The 22,607-nt window shown below is 44.8% G+C and overlaps 1 protein-coding gene across 2 annotated transcripts in view; it reads right to left on the bottom strand.

Annotated features, from left to right (window-relative positions):
- KIAA0040 (KIAA0040 ortholog) overlaps positions 1-18,548 on the bottom strand; it is an 84,006-nt gene extending 65,458 nt beyond the window's left edge. The window contains exon 1 of one of the 2 annotated variants that reach the window (XM_077453204.1): positions 18,384-18,548. The gene's annotated coding sequence lies outside the window, so the exon portion shown is untranslated. The remainder of the gene's footprint in view (positions 1-18,383) is intronic. The other variant, XM_077453203.1, reaches the window with a different exon arrangement.
- Between the last annotated feature and the right edge of the window lie 4,059 nt (positions 18,549-22,607).

The raw sequence follows: 22,607 nt of genomic DNA, 5'->3' as shown, positions 1-22,607 counted from the left end.
CCTGCCCACCCAGTAGTCTAGGGGTTCATCACTCCTCAGAGCGTCCACATCGGCCGTTAACCCAATGTAGTCGGACACCTGACGGTCTAGGCGTTCCCTGATGCTGGATCCGGATGACACCTGTCGATGGGTCGGCTGAAAGAATGACCTCATATCCGAAGTCACCAACACATCTTCAAACCGGCCTCTTCTTGCAGGCGCTGTTGGATTGGTACCCGCAAATCCTTCTCTGGGAGTGGGAATTGCTCCTCTGCCAGCGCACGCAAAAGCAGAATGCAGCATTTCTCGAAGCAAGGCCTGGAAGTGCTGCATTCTGACAGCCCTCTGCGACGGCGGTAACATTTCCGCCATTTTGTGTTTGTACCGGGGGTCTAAGTACGTTGCCACCCAGTACTGGTCCTTGACCCTCATGCTTTTTATACGGGGGTCCCTATTAAAACACTGGAGCATGAAGGCCCCCATTTGCACTAAAGTGGAAGCGGTGTGGTGGCCTGGCTCCTGCTCATCATCCAGGATAATGTCGTCCTCTTCATTCTCCTCTCCCCATCCTCGCACAACAGGGATCCCAGAAAGGTTTAAAGCATGCTCTTCTTGCTCCTGCTCATCCGCCCCGGCACCATCCTCCTCTGACTCCTCATCAGACTCCTGTTGTTGACTTGTCTCAGATAGAGTAGCCCCCCCTGGGAATTCATCCAGCATTGCGACTTCCTCATCTTCCCGCTCCTGCTCCTCCACAGCCTGATCAATGACACGACGCAATGCACGCTCCAGAAAGAAGGCATAAGGTACCATGTCACTGATGGCGCCATGGCTGCGACTGACCAGTTTGGTGATCTCCTCAAATGGCCGCAGAAGTCTGCATGTGTCGCGCATGAGCAGCCACTGGCGCGGTGAAAAAAAACCCAGCTCCCCAGAACCGTTTCTTTCGCAGAGTTCATACAGGTAGACGTTAACTGCACGTTTCTGCTGGAGCAGCCTATCAAGCATATAGAAGGTTGAGTTCCATCGCGTCGGGCAATCGCAAATAAGACGTCTGACCGGCAGATGGTGTCGCCGCTGAATGTCAGCAAGGCGAGCCATGGCCGTGTAAGATCTTCTGAAATGGGCCGAGATTTTCCTTGCCTGCCGCAAGATGTCCTGGACCCCAGGGTATTTGACAAGGAATCGCTGCACGACCAAGTTTAAGACGTGTGCCATGCACGGCACGTGCGTGATTTTGCCCTGTTTCAATGCGCTAAGCAGATTGGCACCGTTGTCACACACCACTTTACCAACTGTCAAATTGAGCGGTGTTAGCCACTCATCTGCCTGTGAACGCAAAGCTGAAAGGAGTGCCGGGCCAGTGTGGCTCTTTGCTTCCAGGCACAACAGACGCAGCACGGCATGGCAACGTCTCACCTGGCATGTGGAATAGGTTCTGGGGAGCTTGGGCGGTGCAGTGGAAGAGACGCTAGCAGCGGAAAAGGAGGAGGCAGCTGAGGAGGAGAGGGAGGAGGATGGAGTAGGAGGAGGAGAAGAAGAGTCAGGCCTGCATGCAATCCGTGGCGGTAAAACCAAATCTACACGGGTGCCACGGGTTACATGCTTGACGGCCGTCAGAAGGTTCACCCAGTGGGCAGTAAAACTGATATACCTTCCCTGCCCGTGTTTGCTAGACCACGTGTCTGTGGTCAGATGTATCTTGGCACCGACACTGTGTGCCAGAGATACATTCACTTGCCGCTGAACATGGCCATATAGCTCTGGGATGCCCTTCTCTGAGAAATACTTCCTTCCTGGGACCTTCCATTGTGGTGTTCCAATGGCCACAAATTTGCGAAAGGCCTCCGAGTCCACCAGTTTATATGGCAGTAGTTGGCGGGCTATGAGTTCTGACAAGCCAGCCGCCAACCGTTGGGCAAGAGGGTTATCCGGCGTCATCATTTTTTTACGCTCAAACATTAGGCCCACGGAAGCCTGCCTTTTTGCAGAAAAATGTGAGCTTGGCGTGATGGAAGGTGGAGTGGAGGACAATTGTGAGGAGAGAGGAGAAGGAGAAGTAGAAGACGAGGCTGGACGGTGAGAGCCTGCAGTGTGGCTTTGTGTGTTCCGTTGCTCCCACTGGGCTCGGTGATGGCTGCTCATGTGCCTTCTTAAGGCGGTCGTCCCTAGGTGAGTATTGGGCTTACCGCGACTAACGCGTTGACTGCAAAGATTGCAGATGGCAACGCTATTGTCAGCAGCGGACACGTTAAAAAAAGCCCACACTGCGGAGCCATGTGCCGGTGTCCTGGGAGCGCCAGATGTGACCGTACATGGTCGATGACTCGCTCCTGATACATTTGCAGTCTGCTTTGTCCCTGCTGTGCAATGTAAGTCATTGCTGCTTCTCCTCCCTATCTGCTGGTCCATATCTCCCTCTGAACTCCCCTCCTCTTCCTCTCTTGTGGGCACCCACGTGACATCACTAGACACGTCATCATCAACGTCACCTTCCCCACCGCTATAAGTAGAGTAGGCAGCAACACCGGGGACCAACCTCCTCCTTGGGCTGATCTGGGTACTGGCGTCAGACTGCTGAGTAGCGCTTGTTGCTACCTCCTCTTCCTGATCCAATACCAAGAGTGGCTGCGCATCAGAAATGTCCTCTTGATATGGATCGGAAAATAATTCCAGTGACTCAAGCGGAAGGTATGTGGTGGTGGTGGTGGTGGTCGTGTTGTTGGTGGTAGTGTCTTTGGGGGTGCACATAGCAGAGAGTGAAGAAGAGGGTGCAGATCGAGAGGATGAGGAGGGTGCAGAAGAGTAAGGCTGAGCGAGCCACTCAACCAAGTCTGGTGCATCCTTTAAAGTAATTGAACGCACCTTCTGCAACTTCCCACTTTGGCTCAAGCCTGTTGCTCCTGCCCTACCCCTACCACCCCTGCGGAAGGGCCTGCCTCTTCCTCTGCATGTCATTTTTTAAATGACCCTGTGACAAAACTCTTAGTCCCTATACCGCTGAAGGACTGCTGCAGTATAGGTGAGCGGTCAGCAGTGGTGCACGTCAACCCTATCTATTGTGGACCGATAGCGGTCCTTACAGAACAGCAGACTGTACCGCACTCAAGCCTATGTACCGTAGCACCCTATACCAAGTTACCAGTCCTTATAAGAACTTTTGTGGACCAAGCAGGTTGTGTATTAGTGTTTAGCAGACTGTACGTCAGTCCCTATACCGCTGAAGGACTGCTGCAGTATAGGGCAGCGGTCAGCAGTGGTGCACGTCAACCCTATCTATTGTGGACCGATAGCGGTCCTTACAGAACAGCAGACTGTACCGCACTCAAGCCTATGTACCGTAGCACCCTATACCAAGTTACCAGTCCTTATAAGAACTTTTGTGGACCAAGCAGGTTGTGTATTAGTGTTTAGCAGACTGTACGTCAGTCCCTATACCGCTGAAGGACTGCTGCAGTATAGGGCAGCGGTCAGCAGTGGTGCACGTCAACCCTATCTATTGTGGACCGATAGCGGTCCTTACAGAACAGCAGACTGTACCGCACTCAAGCCTATGTACCGTAGCACCCTATACCAAGTTACCAGTCCTTATAAGAACTTTTGTGGAACAAGCAGGTTGTGTGTTAGTGATTAGCAGACTGTACGTCAGTCCCTATACCGCTGAAGGACTGCTGCAGTATAGGGCAGCGGTCAGCAGTGGTGCACGTCAACCCTATCTATTGTGGACCGATAGCGGTCCTTACAGAACAGCAGACTGTACCGCACTCAAGCCTATGTACCGTAGCACCCTATACCAAGTTACCAGTCCTTATAAGAACTTTTGTGGACCAAGCAGGTTGTGTATTAGTGTTTAGCAGACTGTACGTCAGTCCCTATACCGCTGAAGGACTGCTGCAGTATAGGGCAGCGGTCAGCAGTGGTGCACGTCAACCCTATCTATTGTGGACCGATAGCGGTCCTTACAGAACAGCAGACTGTACCGCACTCAAGCCTATGTACCGTAGCACCCTATACCAAGTTACCAGTCCTTATAAGAACTTTTGTGGACCAAGCAGGTTGTGTATTAGTGTTTAGCAGACTGTACGTCAGTCCCTATACCGCTGAAGGACTGCTGCAGTATAGGGCAGCGGTCAGCAGTGGTGCACGTCAACCCTATCTATTGTGGACCGATAGCGGTCCTTACAGAACAGCAGACTGTACCGCACTCAAGCCTATGTACCGTAGCACCCTATACCAAGTTACCAGTCCTTATAAGAACTTTTGTGGACCAAGCAGGTTGTGTATTAGTGTTTAGCAGACTGTACGTCAGTCCCTATACCGCTGAAGGACTGCTGCAGTATAGGGCAGCGGTCAGCAGTGGTGCACGTCAACCCTATCTATTGTGGACCGATAGCGGTCCTTACAGAACAGCAGACTGTACCGCACTCAAGCCTATGTACCGTAGCACCCTATACCAAGTTACCAGTCCTTATAAGAACTTTTGTGGAACAAGCAGGTTGTGTGTTAGTGATTAGCAGACTGTACGTCAGTCCCTATACCAATGAAGGACTGCTGCAGTATAGGGCAGCGGTCAGCAGTAGTGCACGGCAACCCTATGTATTGTGGACCGATAGCGGTCCTTACAGAACAGCAGACTGTAACGCACTCAGGCCTATGTACCGTAGCACCCTATACCAAGTTACCAGTCCTTATAAGAACTTTTGTGGACCAAGCAGGTTGTGTGTTAGTGATTAGCAGACTGTACGTCAGTCCCTATACCAATGAAGGACTGCTGCAGTATAGGGCAGCGGTCAGCAGTAGTGCACGGCAACCCTATGTATTGTGGACCGATAGCGGTCCTTACAGAACAGCAGACTGTACTGCACTCAGGCCTATGTACCGTAGCACCCTATACCAAGTTACCAGTCCTTATAAGAACTTTTGTGGACCAAGCAGGTTGTGTGTTAGTGATTAGCAGACTGTACGTCAGTCCCTATACCAATGAAGGACTGCTGCAGTATAGGGCAGCGGTCAGCAGTAGTGCACGGCAACCCTATGTATTGTGGACCGATAGCGGTCCTTACAGAACAGCAGACTGTACTGCACTCAGGCCTATGTACCGTAGCACCCTATACCAAGTTACCAGTCCTTATAAGAACTTTTGTGGACCAAGCAGGTTGTGTATTAGTGTTTAGCAGACTGTGCGTCAGTCCCTATACCGCTGAAGGACTGCTGCAGTATAGGGCAGCGGTCAGCAGTAGTGCACGGCAACCCTATGTATTGTGGACCGATAGCGGTCCTTACAGAACAGCAGACTGTACCGCACCCAAGCCTATGTACCGTAGCACCCTAGACAGACCAAGTTACCAGTCCTGATAAAGAGCTTTGTGGAACAAGTGAGTTGTGAATGATTAGCAGACTGCAGCAGAAGGGCAGCAGTCAAGTATAATATTCTTTCTATATTTGGAAGAAAGAATATTATACGTGTACAAGCCTATTACCGTACCACTGATACCAGTCCTGAAAAGAACCTTTGTGGAACTAATAGTAACAGCAAGTCTTTAAAATTATCCTCACTGCCTGACACACTGCTTCCTGCCTGTCCCTATACAAATTGGCAAAAAAGAGTAGGCTGGAACGATTAGCTGGAACAGCTCTTTTGTGGACCTGATAGTAACAGCTAATGATGATGATGATGATGATGATGAAGAAAGACTAATCTGGCTGAGCTGTCCCTAAAATAGCAGCATACAGCGCTCTGTCCCTTTATCTAAACTGACAAAAGAAACTCAGGCTGCTGACCTAACACCTATACCAGTCCTGAAAAGAACTTTTGTGTACCAAATAGCTAGCGTTTTCTCTGTCCCTACTCCACACAGGATCCTTTCCCTACAGTGACAGAAGAAAGAATGTAAAATGGCCACCGGATCGGGTGTATTTATAGGTTAGGGGGAATGTCCAAGTGTCCATGAGCTGTCATGTCTCAATTGGTTGTCCTGTAACACATGATAAACGTGTCACGAAAGGTTAAAGTTCTTGTATACATTAAACACGTAAGTCCGCCGGGGCGAACGACGGAAAAAGGCGTTCGAACCCGCGGACGGCGAAAGTCGGAAATTCGCCGCGAAACGACCGCCGGGCGAACCGTTCGGCCATCACTAGTCATGACATTACTTCCAGTCCAAGCTGAAAGTAAATTATTTTTTTTTTTAAGCAAAAGATCACTTTTTTTTTTTTTTTATCTTTTGCTTCTGAAGGTAAAGATATATATATTTTTTTGGTCTTTTTCACCCCAAATCTCTCCATAAAATGGAGCTGTCTTTCTTATTTCTATTACAAGGGATGTTTACATTCCTTATAATAGGTATAAAAGTGAAAAAAAAAAAATTAAAGGGACAGTGTAAAAAGAAAAAGAAAAAAAACATTTAAAGCGTCCCCATCCCTTCGTGCTTGTTCACAGAACCAAAGACATATGTAAGTCACGCACATGTATGTAAACAGTGTTCATACCACACATGTGAGTGCACGTTAGAACAAGACAAATAGTTCCAGTACTAGACCTTCTCTGTAACTCTAAACAGTTAACTTGGAGATATTTAGGTACTGTAGTTTGTCACCATTCCACGAGCGTGTGCAATTTTAAGGCATGACATGTTAGGTATCTATTTACTCGGTGTAACACCATCTTTCATATTTTGCAAAAAAAATTGGGGTAAATATTGTGTTTTTTTTTCATTTTAATTCATTGACCACTTCCCATCCAAGGTACGTACCTGTACATCCTTGGGTTTCAGTGCTTATACCGGGATGATGCCTGCATCTTCAGGCATCATACTAGTATCATTCTTTTCAGCCGGCGATTTTCTTTCAGCAGAAGTGATCTGAGTGGCTAATTAGCCACTCGATCACTTCTGCAGGTGGTGGAAGGGGGTCCCACCCCCCTCCCACCGCCACTTCTCCCGGGCTCTCCTGTTCCATCGCCCAGGCCGGGAGTGATGCGGCCAACATCGATGGCTGCCCTGTACAGAGAAATAGGAATTGACATTGTTCCCCTTTCTCTGTAACCCTGGAAAATGGGAGCGATGAGTAGTTTGTAACTTTTGGTTCCGCCCCTTTGTTTACCAGACCACCAGCCAGGAAAATAGCTGATCAAGACGATCTCTGTCTGCTCGGCTGCATGGGGGGCCAGAGGAGAGATTTTGGTGTGAGGATATGATGTACCTCACTTCGGGGAGGTAATATGGAAGTGCAGCTCTTCCAGAAGCCTAAAGGTAATTACATGTTGGAAAGAAAAACAACAATTCCCAAACATTGATGGAATAGCGGTAAGCAATGCCTGGGGCCAAAGTGAAAAAATAGGGTGGAACTTCTCTAAGTGCAAGATTATTATTATTATTATTATTATACACAATTTATATAGCGACTATGTCAGCGTGAAATATAGCGCCAACAGTTTACGCAGCACTTTACAATGTAGAGGGGAGACGGCACAATTACAGTACAGTTCAATACAGAAGGGACAGGAGGGCCCTGCTCATAGATCTTACATTCTAAAGGGAGGGGGTGGTGTTAAAAAAGGTAATAGATGCGGGGGAATGATTTGATGGGGGTGGCTTGGTGACAGTTGTTAGGTGGGCATGGGATAGGCTTCCCCGAATAAGTGAGTTTTCAGGGATCTCCTAAAGGTGGACAAGTTAGGGGCAGGGAGTTCCAGAGGATGGGAGAGGCTCTGGAGAAGTCTTGAAGGTGAGTATGGGAGGAGGTAACAAGGGAACTAGAGAGCAGGAGGTGCTGGGAGGAGTGGAGGGGACGATTTGGCCGATATCTGCAGATGAGGTTGGTGATGTAGCTGGGAGCGTTGTTGTGGATGGCCTTGTATGTTGTGCGTAGCATTTTGAATTTTATATGATGGAAGCAAGGCAGAGAGGGGCAGCAGTCATGGATCGATTAGTGAGGTGTATTAGTCTACCAGCAGCATTCATAATAGATTGAAGGGGAAATAGCCTGCGTAAGGGTAGGCCATTAAGGAGAGAGTTGCAATAGTCAAGTTGGGAAATAATCAAGGAGTGAATAAGACCTTAATAAGGCAATATAAACACTTTTTTTTATTTTTTTTTGCATATTTAGGAAACAAACCTGAAAGAGAGAGTGTGGAGAAAAGGGACAAAATGATTGGGGTCTGAAAAAGGTCCTGTCCCTCCGGAAGGGGGGTAATTCATAGCTATGAAGGATTACGGTCTGAGGAGTCTTATTGGTGGCTGTGGGCAACGTTGAAGACTTTTCTAAATGAGGCCCACTATGCTCTGCCTAAACAAGAAGCACTTGTATCTCTGTTTGCGTTATTCCCCCCTCACAATTTAAGGGTTAAGCTCTCAGCACAAGGAACTGGTTTTATTTTCGGCTCACGCTCTTAGATTGTCCATATTAGGGACTAGTGGAATTTTCAACTTTAATGAGCGGGGGCGTGAAAGTTTTTTCCTCTAAATTGTTATCACAGGACTTCACAGAAACCCAGGGGAGAGCAAGTTCAATGGCTCCAGTGTCTTTTCTAGCGAGGAGGGGAAGCAGGAGTTGTTTATCATGCAAGATGTTAGTGAAACAAACACAGACGCCTGCTTTTCCTCCACATACACAGCCATTGTATACAAGGAGGATTAGACCATACTGAGAGAACCTTTCACGGATGACAGGAAAATAACATCCCAACAAGAGGGATCCTCAACCTCCTCCACAGCCTGATCCATGGGAATTTCTGCTGTCATCTATAAACAGGGCAATGTGACTATGTAATATGGAAATGTCCACCCAGTCCTTTACATTACCATGGTAGCTGCTGTAAAATGATGGCAGTTCATCAGTGGTCAATGTCAAGGCTCCTGGATGTGACAACCTGCTTTATCTAAGTCTTCTATTATTCTGGCCATGCACTTGGCAATTTCATTGCATCCAATCAGCTTTCAACCATAAACACTTCCCGGCAAGTGCTTAAAAAACTGAGATAGAGATTGACTGAAAATTGTGTTTTTTTAGTTTTAAGCAAAAATCTGAAAATTAAAGTGTTACTAAACACACAGTAAAATCAATCTGTGTATGCAATAAAGCATGCTTGTTATGCTCACTGTGGAACCTAAGTGGTTAATATTCCACATTGTGTAAAAAAGGCTGTTTAATCCTGTTTTTTTCTGATCCTCCCCTTCTTCCACTGTCCCCAATCCATCTGCTGGTAGAACAGAGCCTTGGGGGTGCTCTGCACATGCTCAGTTTGGAGTGTATTTCTAGTTTTTTTTTGGGGGGGGGAGGGTGCATGTGATCAGCACAGGGTCAAGCAGCACTGTCCAAACAGAGGGTCAGGGGTCCTGCAGTCTCATAGAACAGTCAGAGTAGAATGAAAACTCCTCCTGCAAGCTTTAACCAGACACTGATAGAAGTCATAAGACTCCTATATACCGTAGATGATAAAAGGTATTTAGCAGTTTATATTTACTAAAATAATGACATTTCCATGTTCTGTGTACTGTGGGAGACCAGATATAGTAAATGCAGGGTCCTGGGTTTAGTAATACTTTAACCACTTGCCGACCAGCCACCGTCGTTATATGTAGAAGAATATATATTGGCCTAACCTGATAAATAATTAGTTTTTTATATATATTTTTTGTATATGTATTATAGCAAAAGGTAAAAAAAAATGTTTTTTTTTTTTTTTCAAAATTGTCACTCTTTTTGTTTATAGCGCAAAAAATAAAAACCGCAGAAGTGATCAAATACAACCAAAAGAAAGCGCTATTTGTGGGAAAAAACGTTTTTGTTTGGGTACAATATCGTACGACCATGCAATTTTCAGTTAAAGCGTCGCAGTGCCGTTATCGCAAAAATGGCCTAGTCATTAAGGGGGCAAATACTTCTGGGGCTCAAGTGGTTAAAGTAGAACTATAGGCAAAACTTTTTTTTTTCATTTTGGATAGAGCAAGGAAGAGTTATAACCCCTGTCAGATTTTTTTCCGCCATCTGTGTCCCATTGCTGAGATTTCCCTTCACTTCCTGTGTGTATCCAAACAGGAAGTAAGAGGAAATCCCTGCAAATTAAAGGAATTTCTTGGGGACCCCCGGGTCACCAGAAACCAGTGTCTCCATTGGAAGATTTCTCCTATATTACTTTTCTGGGGACAAACCAAAATGTGGGATTTTCTTTTACTTTCACTTTCAGTGATAATGGTAAACAGGACAAATAGAGAGGATGAATCTCCCTAACCAGGGCACAGACAGTCATACCAAATGACAAGTGTTCTAATCCCTGTTGTCACAGTCATAAGGGGCAGGGGCACCGTGTGACATCACCCAGTGACCATGCCCCTTATGCCTATATAAGTCGCCGTGCACCATGTCCACGGCATTACAGAGGGAGAGAGCGTTGTTTCAACATCGGAAGAACAGAAGAAGGAAGAAGAAGACGAAGGCGAAGGAGAAAGCTGGGCTCCTCCACTAGGAAAAGAGTGGCAAAAGACCAGAAGATAGCGGAAGAGCCTGGCGAGAATAACCGGAAAGCACGGAGAAGTCAGAAGAAGACCCCCGAAGTCGGAAGAAGACCCCCAAAGCACCCACCCCCCATGTTGAGGGCATGCGGCCTGGTACGGTTCAGGAGGGGTGGGTGCTCGCTCGTCCCCACCCCCTTTCCTGACCAGCCGGCTGCGTGCTTGGAAAAGGGTCGGGTATGGATTTTGGGGGACCCCCACGCCGTTTTTTGGGGGAAAGTGGTTTACCCTTAAAATCCATACCAGGTGACGGGGCTCGCAAGGTGTCAATCTCGCCGATGAAAGTGGCGAGATTGACTTCCTTCTCTAGTCCCGTCGTACCTGGAGTCACGTTCAAAATAAACGGACTTTAGTCCGTGTGTGGGCAAGTTCGCTCATTTTGAAAGTCCGTCGGACCTCCGCCAAAAGTCAGACGGGAAGTCTGTTGGACATAGTCCGCCAGAAAGTCAGTTCGTGTGTGCGCAAGTCCGCTCGTTCGGAAAGTCTGGCGGACCTCCGCTGCAAAGTCCGGCGGATTGTCTGCCCGACCAAGTGTGCCGGAAAGTCCGATCGCGTGTACGTGGCATTAGTGATATATTTTGTTTCAACCATTTGTTTTGTTCTGTACAAATCTTGATGTGGATAATTGTATTTTGTTATGTATTGTGCATTTCATTGTAATAAAAACTCTTTTATGGATATCTGTTGAATATCTATCTACTTTGTGTTTAACACCTTAAAAGTCCCGGGGTTTGTTCACCCCACTGTCCTTTTCTTTGTCCTCTCAACTCTATCCAAAACTAAAAAAAAAAGTTTTGCCTTTAGTTATATTTTAACTCGCAGGTAATCTCTCCGTGTTCTTCAGCTACGGCAACTGTCAACCTGTCATTGACCGTGGTCAGGTTCTCGGCCACGTTCTCTGGACACACATAGGCTCCCAGCCACAGTTTACTGGCGAGACATAACAAACTCGTTTTTTTCACCACTGCGAGGATTAATACACCCACAATTGATTTCAGTTTTTGTGAGGGATACTAGTAAGTTGCAACACCTTTGGTCTATTTTATTTTTCAAGGACTCTTGGTGGAAAGATGTTGGTGTGTTTGACTATCCAAGCCTGTCTACCTGTGAAAGCCCCTAAGATGGGGGGATTTCATTGTTCCCATGTCTGTTTTCATCTACTTTCTATTAGAATGCAGAAGGGGAACTGAAACTACCTCTGCTACAGCAGTAGGTAAGAGTTATGGTGTGACATTCAGAACTCGCAATTATAGGGAATCTTTAAAATTATAATTTTGGTAATACCAGGCCAACGGGTTTGGCATGCAAACTGATGACACATTGCATTTTTTTAGTTTACATTTTTTTTCTTAATAAATTGAGTACATACTACAAGAAACAGAATTCAGTAAATAGACCCTGATGTGACATTTAATATTTGAAGTCTTCTAAGAAGCCACAGTATGAACTTCCCACAGCAAAGAAACACAACCAGCTGCAGAGCCTGTATATGTAAGGGGTGCTCCTAACCGTAAAGCTGCCGCCTTGGACACAGCCTAAATGGTCAGGGGTGGCACAGATCTAGCCCTGGGAATTTTGCCCCCAAAGTCTCCAAGTGATGGAAGAAGATAGTAGGTGATTCAACTCATTAGTACTGACCAAAAATGTAATGATAGCTTTGGGTGGACTTATTCTAAGAGCTTTTATGTTCTAATGTCATCTAAAGTGCACCTTTTACAACTGATTGACGACTCACTAGATCCATTTCAGTTACTGGTATCTTTATTTTGTGGATATTGTTGAACTGTCCTCTGTGTTTGACAAGAGGTTGCAGTTCCCCAGAAGCACCCTTTAGATCCTCCTGGATCTGGCAAGACTCAAAATTAGGGTAGGTTTAGTGCAATTAATGATTTAGCTGTACAATTTACTGCCTGGATTAAATATTGGCTTTCCTCTGTTCCAGGACCCTAATGTGTAGTGCCCAATAACCAATATACAAACATCTTATCTAATCAAAGGATATGCAGATTGCATCCCTTTTGTCTTCCTGACATTCCTTCCTGACAATTGGCACAATGTGGGCATTTTCTATTGTCCACAGATAAATCTTCATGGCTACATAAGTATAAAGGACATGATAGCTAAGTCATGCTATGTTTAGCAATTATTTTAAAGTTATTTCTTAAAATGTTAATATATATATATATATATATATATATATATATATATATATATATATATATATATATATATATATAATGTATATATATCATTTTCTCAGCAATCCTTGTTGACAGGTTTGAGATTTGAAGTTCCAGCTCAGATGGAGAGATTTTATACACATGGATAGAAGGGACAGAAAACTTTTAAGCCCCATACACACTATCATATTTTCGTCTTCAGATTTACCAAAACCATATAATATGAGCTAAAACCCTAGGACAGTGATGGCGAACCTTGTCACCCCAGATGTTTTGGAACTACATTTCCCATGATGCTCATGCACTCTGCAGTGTAGCTGAGCATCGTGGGAAATGTAGTTCCAAAACATCTGGGGTGCCAAGGTTCGCCATCACTGCCCTAGGAGTTTCAATTTGTATGCAATCAGGCAGGCCCTTGCACTACATGGTTTTGGTAAATCTGAAGACAAAAATCAGCAGAAAATCTGATAGTGTGTATGGGGCTTTACTTTAGTCTCTGACTTCACAACCGGTGGGGACCTGCAGGTTGCTGCATCATTTGTAAGGAGCAATTATGCGTTGTAGCAACAAAGGTGTTACCACAATGTACATTACAAGCATTGACGCGTTGCAGTGCCTTTAATTTTAAATGCACTGCAACATATAACAACACAAGATTATGGCAAGCATTTTGTGATATAGATAAATGAGGTATAACTATGGCCTATGGGTCACCCACTCAGCGCCACCTCAATCCTACAGTGCCAGCAGCAGGTAGATGTGTTGAACTATTCAATATCATATGTTGATGTCTCAGACATTAAAGTGGTGTTGCCACCAAAAAATAAGAAATTGTTTAAAATTCTTACAAAAAAGAAAAAAAAAATTGGCAAAAAATATATTTTTTACTCACCTCTAAATACCTGTTGCTAGGGGGTGCCTCGTAGTCTGTCTTCTTCCTTGCCCGGGCTGGTGACATCACTTCCCCTTGCGCCGCACAGTCACCTGGGACCTGTCACGTGTCCCAGGTGGCTGTGCGGCGTATCACGGCACCCCTGCGCTGCTCGCGCATTTGCAGTGGGTGCCCGGCTGTGAAGGCACAGCCGGGTGCCCACAGTACGAATGACGGCGCCGCGAGCAGAGCGGGGAAACGAAGGGGGGCTTCGTTCCCCCACATCACTGGACCCTGGGACAGGTAAGTCTCCGATTATTAAAAGTCAGCAGCTGCAGTATTTGTAGCTGCTGACTTTTATTTTTTTTAGGGGGCACCCCACTTTAAAATAAAAAAAAAACAATTTTGTGATATGCCCGATTTTTGGGACATTGTGTGGCATCAGTCTTCATTTGGTGCATTGATTTCAGTGGACTGCCTTGATGCAACGCATGTTCATGTGTCATGCACCAACTTAAATGGGCTCTTAATGTCTGGCCAAGGTAATGCAGCAGTATGCTCTTTCATACAGGATGATAATAGAATATAAATATCACGTGGCCGGAAAGGAAAATGTTTGCACAGTAAAATCTGCAGGCGTGTCCCAAGACTTGTGCAGCAAATGTACATTGAGAATTAAAGCAAACACCTGCAACATACAGTAGTCTGTCCAGAGCCTGAAAACCAAAACCATATCTGTCTCATGGTGAACTGGTGACGCAATGCATTGCCTTTCGGCAATGGAAGTTTAAAAGGACTCTTTGTTAGTACTATCTTTGCATTTTAGCATCCATATGTTATTGTATTTACATCTTGCTTGTACTTGACTAATGGATTCGTCAACCTGGTCCTAAAACCTGCCCTAAAAGAAAGACACAGAAGACTGCACGACATGCGTTTTACTACACCCCCCTGGGCTGCCAACCGCCAGTAAATTTACTGACAGTTTGTAAAAATCAGTAAAAATCAATCTTTTTACATCTGCCGGTGACTATCAGGAGCTGAACATTTCATGCTGGGTTGACTTTTTCAGTGTAAATCAAGCAAATGTCTTTGTTATAGGTATTGTCAGTGTTTCCATATCATGTTTATACTGTTCAAATATTATCTGTGTTAGTTTTTAATAGGAGTTCTACAATTTCTCAGGTTACCAGTAAAAAAATGTGCTCCGCCAGTAAATTTTCCATGTTTTATCAGTAAAAAATGCTGCGGGAGGTTGGCAACCCTGCCCCCCACCCCATCCTGGAGTGATTAACATATGTTGGTGCAAAGCATCATCCACTGACTATATATCTCTATATATCTCTAACCCTTGGGGAGACTCACTTCTCTGGCTGCAGTCTTCATTGTTTGGAATTATTACATAAGACCTGGGGCAGCACAGAGGCTTAAAGTGGTTCTAAAGGAAGAAGGTTTTTTATCGGCCTAATACGTATCGGCCTAAACTGAAAAAAAAATTTTTATATATATATTTGGGGGATATTTATTATCGCAAAAAGTAAAAAAAAATGCGTTTTTTTTCCAAAACTCACTTTTTTTTGTTTATAGCGCAAAAAATAAAAACCGCAGAGGTGATCAAATACCAAAAAATTAAAGCTCTATTTGTGAGAAAAAATGGACATCAATTTTGTTTGGGAGCAAGTCGTGCGACCGCGCAATTGTCAGTTAAAGTGACGCAGTGCCGAATCGCAAAAAACGCTCTGCTCAGGAAGGGGGTAAATCCTTCCAGGGCTGAAGTGGTTAATGCATTCTATGTGCAGCGGCCCCCTAATACTTAATTGTTTGGGATTCTCTCTCCTCATTGAGACAGTAGCGAAGCACCATTGGCTCCCTCTGCTGTCAATCAAAGTTAGTGAGCCAGTGAGGAGAGAGAGGGGGCAGAGCCAGGCCTCGGCTCCTTGTCTGAATGGACACAGGGAGCTGTGACTCAGCTCAGGTGCCCCCATAGCAAGCTGCTTGCTGTGGGGGCACTCAACAAGAGGGAGAGGCCAGGAGCTCCGAAGAGGGACCCAAGAAGAGGAGAATCCGGGCTGCTCTGTGCAAAACCACTGCCCAGAGCAGGTAAGTATAATATGTTTGTTATTTTTAAAATTGAGACTTTAGTATTATTTTAGTATTACTTTAAGCTGGCCATAGATGAATCCGTTTTTTTTTTTTTTTGACCAGCCAGACAGTTATTCAAAAAACAAAAAAACAATTGAACAGATTCCCCCATCAACACAATTGAGGGGTGGATGAAGGATTCCTCTCCACTGTGCCTTTGTATTTTGACAGCAAGACTCCTCAGCTATTAGAAAACACTGATTAGTGCTTCAGCCAATTGGCTGCATACGCTGATCAGATCTTTAGATCAGCTTCTCTCTAGTGGGAATAGCTATAGATGGATCAAAATTCGTCCAGTTCCTGCTGAACCAGACACATTTTGACCCTGGCCAGCTTTAGTGTTTAGCATTCCTGTCTTGCAGCACTAAAGTTTTTGGTTCAGGGTGGATAAAAATCAATGATTAAAAAAAAAAAAAAAAAAAAAAAAAATCTGATTTTTTTAAAATATAAATCACATTTTTTTTTTGTTTAAATCAAATTTATTTTAATAAAATGCTTTTGGAGTAAAAATCTATCCAAAGATAGTTTTCTATTTAAGATGCATTAATAATTGAGATTATTCAACATGAAATGGAGTTTAGTTATGTAGCATGAGGCTCTATATTCTGCAATATATACATTTTTGGTAAACTTAATAAATGAATCCAAGCTCTGAAAGCTGTGATAACATGCACTGCATTGATGCATTCACACAATTTTACAGTAACCATGAGATAAAACAAAGTTCAGGAATATTCCTTTATCCCTTTGTTTTGCAAATCTATGTACCGGCATACCCCACTTTTAAGTATACAATGGGGTTTATTTACTAAAGCTGGAAAGTGCAAAATCAGGTTCACTTCTGCATAGAAACCAATGAGCTTCCAGGTTTTATTACAAAAGCTTAATTGAACAATCTGGGGTTAGAAGCTCATTGGTTTCTATGCAGAAGTGAACCTGATTTTGCACTGTCCAGCTTTAGTAAATAAACCCCATTGTGTACTTAAAAGTGGGGTATGCCTGTACACTACAAACTGTATGACTGAATTGGTTCTGATATCGTTGTTTTAATAACCTGACAGCTTATTATAGGTAGGAAACCTTCAGTTTGTTTGCAAATATTAAATATTCTAACTACCCGCAAGAATAAGTCCTTACATTTAATGAGCACCTGTCATTTCAGATCCATCATGGCAGCTTAGCGGGCATGTTAGCGGCATCCACTCACCTGCTGCTGCCCCGTCCCTCACCTTGTTGTATCACTGCCACATCACCAGCTGTCCCGTCAAAGTGAATGAGACTGTCGGTGAGTTAACAGCGGGTCAGAGGAGGAGCCACTGTGGGACAGAGGTGACAGTTGCTCTTTAAAAATTATGATGTAAAGGAGTTGTAAAGGCAGAAGATTTTTTTTTATCTTAATGCATTTTATGGCTCCACCGCTGACTCCACCCCCTTTGTCCTGCCCATGTATACCCCACCTTTTTAAATAAGCGCCCAGCAAATGCAGCCTCACCAATGCCCATCAATGCAGCCTCACCAGCGCCCATCAAATTCGGCCTACCAGCGCTCATCAATGCAGCCTACCAGCACCCATCAATGAAGGCTTGCTTGCTTCCATTCATTTGGGATTTGTGATACAGACACAGGCCTCCGCTGCCGCCACACCTCTGACACTATGTGCAAACGGAGCAGTGGCTACCTACTGAAGCTGAGACTTAGTTGCTTGCTGCAGAGAGAAGGGAAGTAGGAACACCGGTGGCCGGACTCCCTAGACATCATTGCGCCCTAGGCAGCTGCCTAGTTTGCCTAGTGGTAGCACCGGTCGTGCTAGAATGTATGTAAGTGAGGCCGGGTTCACATATGTGCGGCCACGGTTCATGGGGTCTGGTGCATCCCTGTTCACCGGTTCAGGTATGAATCGGGTCCGAATTTTTGCCTGAATTCGCACCTGAACTGGGCCCGAAGACACAGAGGACCCTTTTGGAATGCAGACCGCCGCTGCTCCAGACCTGTGTGAACCCGCTCCATTGCGAGCCAGGCATGCTTGTATGTCATGCGAATAGGCTGCGGAGAAAATACGCATCCAATTCGCACATATGTGAAACCTGGCCTTAGGGACCTTAGATTGTAAGCCTCTGGTCCACATGGAAGAGAAATATATTTTCAATATATTTAGAAAAAAATTATATATGTGACATATATTTACAATATATTGTAAACAAAAAAAAAAAAAAATATATATATATATATATATATATATATATATATATATATATATTTATTTATTTTCTAAATATATATTATATAAATATATTGGAAGTATATTTCTGTTCTATGTGGGGGAGGACAGAGACTTATGTGAACGTACAATAATCAAAGTGCTGCGTAAGTTGTCGGCGCTTTATAAATAGCTGTAATAAATAATACAGTAATGGCGAGTCAAATCAGGAACTCAAATATATAAGTCATCCGTGTGTGTGTGTGTCAACCCTTCAACAGTTACAAAAAAAGTTAGCTTTAAAACTTTTAAGAGGAGGCTGTCAGACTTTCATGTTACTTGGCTGCACTCACATGGAAACATGTAGACAGATTGTAGCTGGGAAGGCTTACTATTCACTGACAGCTACAAAGTTCCAGGTCCCCTCTGTGCACTGAACCCTTCCATCTAGTATATACAGCAAACTCTAAATTTAGTCTTCTAGAATAACAGCTGCGTCTTACCTTACTGCTGAAGGCTAGATCCATAAACTTCATTTACAAAGCTGACTTTTCTTGCCCGTAGCTCCATCCTTAGATACATCAGGAACTAGTATGAGGTTGTTTTTTTTTTTCTACGTGTTGCTGTCACTGCTCTCATAGGTTTGCTCTGCTCGCCTCCCCTGCCTCTCCCTATGTAGATCTCCTCCCCAGGATCCCCTCCCTTCTCTTTACTGGTACCTGAAGGTTCTTGTGAGTCACTCAGCCCTGTCTGAGGCTTCACTTTGCTTTTCCTGCTGTGTAGTCCTCAGGCTTGTGCATGCCGCTACATATCTGGGGATGGCGGCCAGCCAAGATGGTTAAACTGATGTAACAAGGCTGGATTTACGGGACTTGGCCGGGTGAAAACTCATGGGAAGTATCCGCTGAAGTTTTCTAGTGGCATAACAACCCTGGTTTGGTTTACAGAGCTGGTGAATAATTAACAGCATTTGAAGTGTGACAGTATGCATAGGGCCTTGTACACAATGAGGCTGATTTACTAAAGGAGTCGAGAATCTTTACGCAATAAATTGTGTGAATGTTCACTTTAATTAATCAATCGTGTAAAAAAGCTCAATTCTGTTTACACGATTCGTCTATACTTGTCTGGATATCTGAAGTGGAACTTCACAAATTTCACTCTGTGCATATTCTCCACTCTTTTAGTAAATCAGCTTAAAGCCCAACTCTAAGAAACTTGAAAATGATCCCTCGCAATGAGGCTGCACCTACACTGCAAGGCTGAAGTGCTCATTTACTATAGGGGAGAGTAAAAATGCTTTATTTTTAAATCTGATCCACTCGTCCAGCAAGGGCCCCCCTCATGCTATGGCAGTGGTCTGTCCCTCTGCATCATCACAACCAATGCAGGGCTATGGATCCTGCTTTAACCGGTTCCCACCTGGCCAATGGGAAGATGATGGGCAGACCCCTTATCCCTCCGGGGGCACGCAGTGTGGCAATCGGTACCTGAGTACCTGTCATGCAGCCCATCAAAGTACCTGTTGTGCAGCCCATCAGTACCTGTTGGTTGTGAAGCTCATCAGTATCTGTCATGCAGCTTATCAGTACCTGTCATGCAGCCCACCGGTACCTGTTGGTTGTGCAGCCCATCAGTAGCTGTCGGTTGTGCGGCCCATTGGTACCTTTGAGTTGTGCAGCCCATCGGTACTTGTCGGTTGTGCAGCCCATCAGTACCTGTTGGTTGTGCAGCCCATCAGTACCTGTTGGTTGTGCAGCCCATCGGTACCTGTCGGTTGTGTAGCCCATCGGTACTTGTTGGTTGTTCAGCCCATCAGTACCTGTCATGCAGCCCATTATTCCTTTTCGTGCCGCCAATCTGTACCTGTTGGTCATGCGGCCCATCAGTACCTGACATGCAGCCCATCAGTACCTGTCGTGCAGCCCATCTCTACCTAACGTGCAGCCCAACAGTGTACCTGTGTACCTGAAGCCCATCAGTGTTACCAGTTATCAGTCATACAGCCACCATGTGCTAAAAATATTTTACTACTAAGGAGGCATATCAAATCCTAAGCATGACAGATGAGAGCAGCAGTGAGCTCTCACCGTCCGATTCCGATTTGGAATATGAGTCGTCGAAAGCAGTGGATCAGTGACCGAATTAGAGGAGGAAGCAGTCCATCCTAAAAGAAGAAGCTTTGAAAACCAGGCAGCCACCAGCATCGCTATACACCCCAATGGTCAATTGGCAAAAGCCAATGGCGCTAGACCCCAGTAAGAAAGGCCCAGTATCAGAACTGGATTTTCAAAGCAGACCCAAAGAATTAGGGCCCAAACCCATCTTCCAGATATCTTAACAAACCTATTATGGCTGCCTTGCAGCTCAGGGTCAGCTACAATTCTCCCTTTCACTGCACAGCCAGGTTGCACACCTGCACACTCTGCCAACATTGACAATTTTTCCAAAATTGATTTTTTAAATGTATTTTTCCTTGATGATTTACTACAATGCATTGTGGACCAAACTAACCTTTTTGCCTAACAATATATTGTTAACAACCCCAACTCATGCTATCTAACAGTGGAGGAGTTTAATTTGTTTTTGGGCCTTAAGAACAACATGGGACCTACAAAACTAAAATTGCTTGCTTATTGCTCTACCAACCCCCATCCATCACTTGCCAATTTTCTCAGCTGTCATGTCCAGGTCCCATTATGACATGATCATGCGCTTCCTGCGTTTGAACTCACTGTGCCCTCCCCGAGATCATCCCAACTATGATAAACTATATTGAATTTGCCTCCTAATTGATTTTTTTTATAAGAGATACGCTGAACTTTATGTCCCTGACCAGAACATCTGTGTGGTCAAATCCCTTGTCCACTTCACTGGTCGGCTGGGATTCAAGTAATACATTTCCAGTAAGAGGGCCAGGTATGGACTGAAGCTCAACAAGCTCAACAAGCTCTGTGAAAGTGCCACTGGAAATGTGCATGCCTTCCTCGTGTATGAAGGCAAACTCCCAGCTCCAGCCCCCCCCCCCCCCCGAGGTGCCCAACCTACATCGGAACAAGGGGAAAAATTGTCTGGGATATGGCATTCCTACTGTTCCAAAAAGGGTATCACATCTACCTAGAAAATTATTATACCAGTTTGCCCCTTTTCCACAACCTGTACCATGAGAAAACCTTGGTCTGCGGTAAGAACAAACAGGAAGGGCTTCCCAAAATGTCTAGTCACCACAACGCTACAAAGGGGGGATTTGAGGAACGAGGAAAGGTGGCTGTGGAGTTGGGGGATAGGAGAAATAGGAGACATGTGTATGTCCTGTCCACTATCCATAATGTCACCTCAGTGGAACTTCATGGAAGACGCAGTCCCTTTCAAAAGCCTGGATGTATCCACAATTACCAACAGAAAATGGAAGAAAACGCCAAACAAAATGGAGGAGGAGTTAGGAGAGAAACCAGTTTTCATTGTCCCCAATGTCCCTCCCAATCACACATATGCATCAGAGAATGCTTCAGACGTTATGCTTTCCTAAAATATTAGCCCATATTTCTAACAGCCTGTCATTTCCCCATTTCAATATCTGTGCTGACTATTTGCCTGCTGCCTCAACCAACTATGCCACTGCCTTCTATGTGAACTTAACCTGGCTTGTTTATCCATTATGCCTCTGCCTGCCATCTGGATTATCAACCATGTTTTTGCCTTCTACCTGCACTGACCTCAGCTTGTTAATCGACCATGTTTTTTTACCTGCAGCTTGAACTGATCTTTTGCCCTGCCACTATAGTGGTGGGCTTCAAGATAAAACCGGAGAGTACAGAAAAACTATTTTTGTTTTTCTCTGGGATTTGTAATTCCCAGATCACGGTCTGGAAACTGGAAGTTTCAAAGAGATTTGAGTGGGAAGAAGCCTTTATCGCTTTCCCCATTCTTTCCTGACAGAGGCCCTAAGCTTTATGTTCCTGCCTGCTGCTTGTTCCATATCTTGGCTGTGCTGGCCATATCTCTGCTTGCTGCCTGTAATGACCCAGGACTTTTTATGGACCATGTTCATGCCTGCTGCCTGGACCAATACTTTGGCTGTACTGAACATATCTGCTCCCTGTACTGACTATGGACATTAGGGTTACACCAATACCACTTTTTTAAGACCGAGTACAAGTATCAATACTTTTTTCAAGTACCCACCGATACTGATTACGATACTTTTTTAAAGGTCATGTGACAATTTTCACAGTACAATACTGACTGGCACTGATGAGCACTGATAGGTGGCACTGACTGATGGGCATTGATTTGCAGCACTGATAGGTGGCACTGACTGATGAGCACTGATAGGTGGCACTGACTGATGGGCACCTATATGCAGCACTGATAGATGGTACTGATGAGTGGCACTTACAGTGGGGAGAACAAGTATTTGATACACTGCTGATTTTGCAGGTTTTCCTACTTACAAAGCATGTAGAGGTCTGTAATTTTTATCCTAGGTACTCTTCAACTGTGAGAGACAGAATCTAAAACAAAAATCCACATTGTATGATTTTTAAGTAATTAATTAGCATTTTATTACATGACATAAGTATTTGATACATCAGAAAAGCAGAACTTAATATTTGGTACAGAAACCTTTTTTTGCAATTACAGAGATCATACCTTTCCTGTAATTCTTGACCAATTTTGCACACACTGCAGCAGGGATTTTGGCCCACTCCTTCATACAGACCTTC

This window comes from Lithobates pipiens, unplaced genomic scaffold (genome assembly GCF_037356315.1).
Source record: "Lithobates pipiens isolate NorthernLeopardFrog02 unplaced genomic scaffold, aLitPip1_a1.2 Scaffold_23, whole genome shotgun sequence".
In the NCBI taxonomy this organism is placed as follows: Eukaryota; Metazoa; Chordata; class Amphibia; order Anura; family Ranidae; genus Lithobates; species Lithobates pipiens.
Note: the sequence above shows the minus strand (reverse complement) of the source record. Positions and strands in the feature narration are given on the sequence as shown.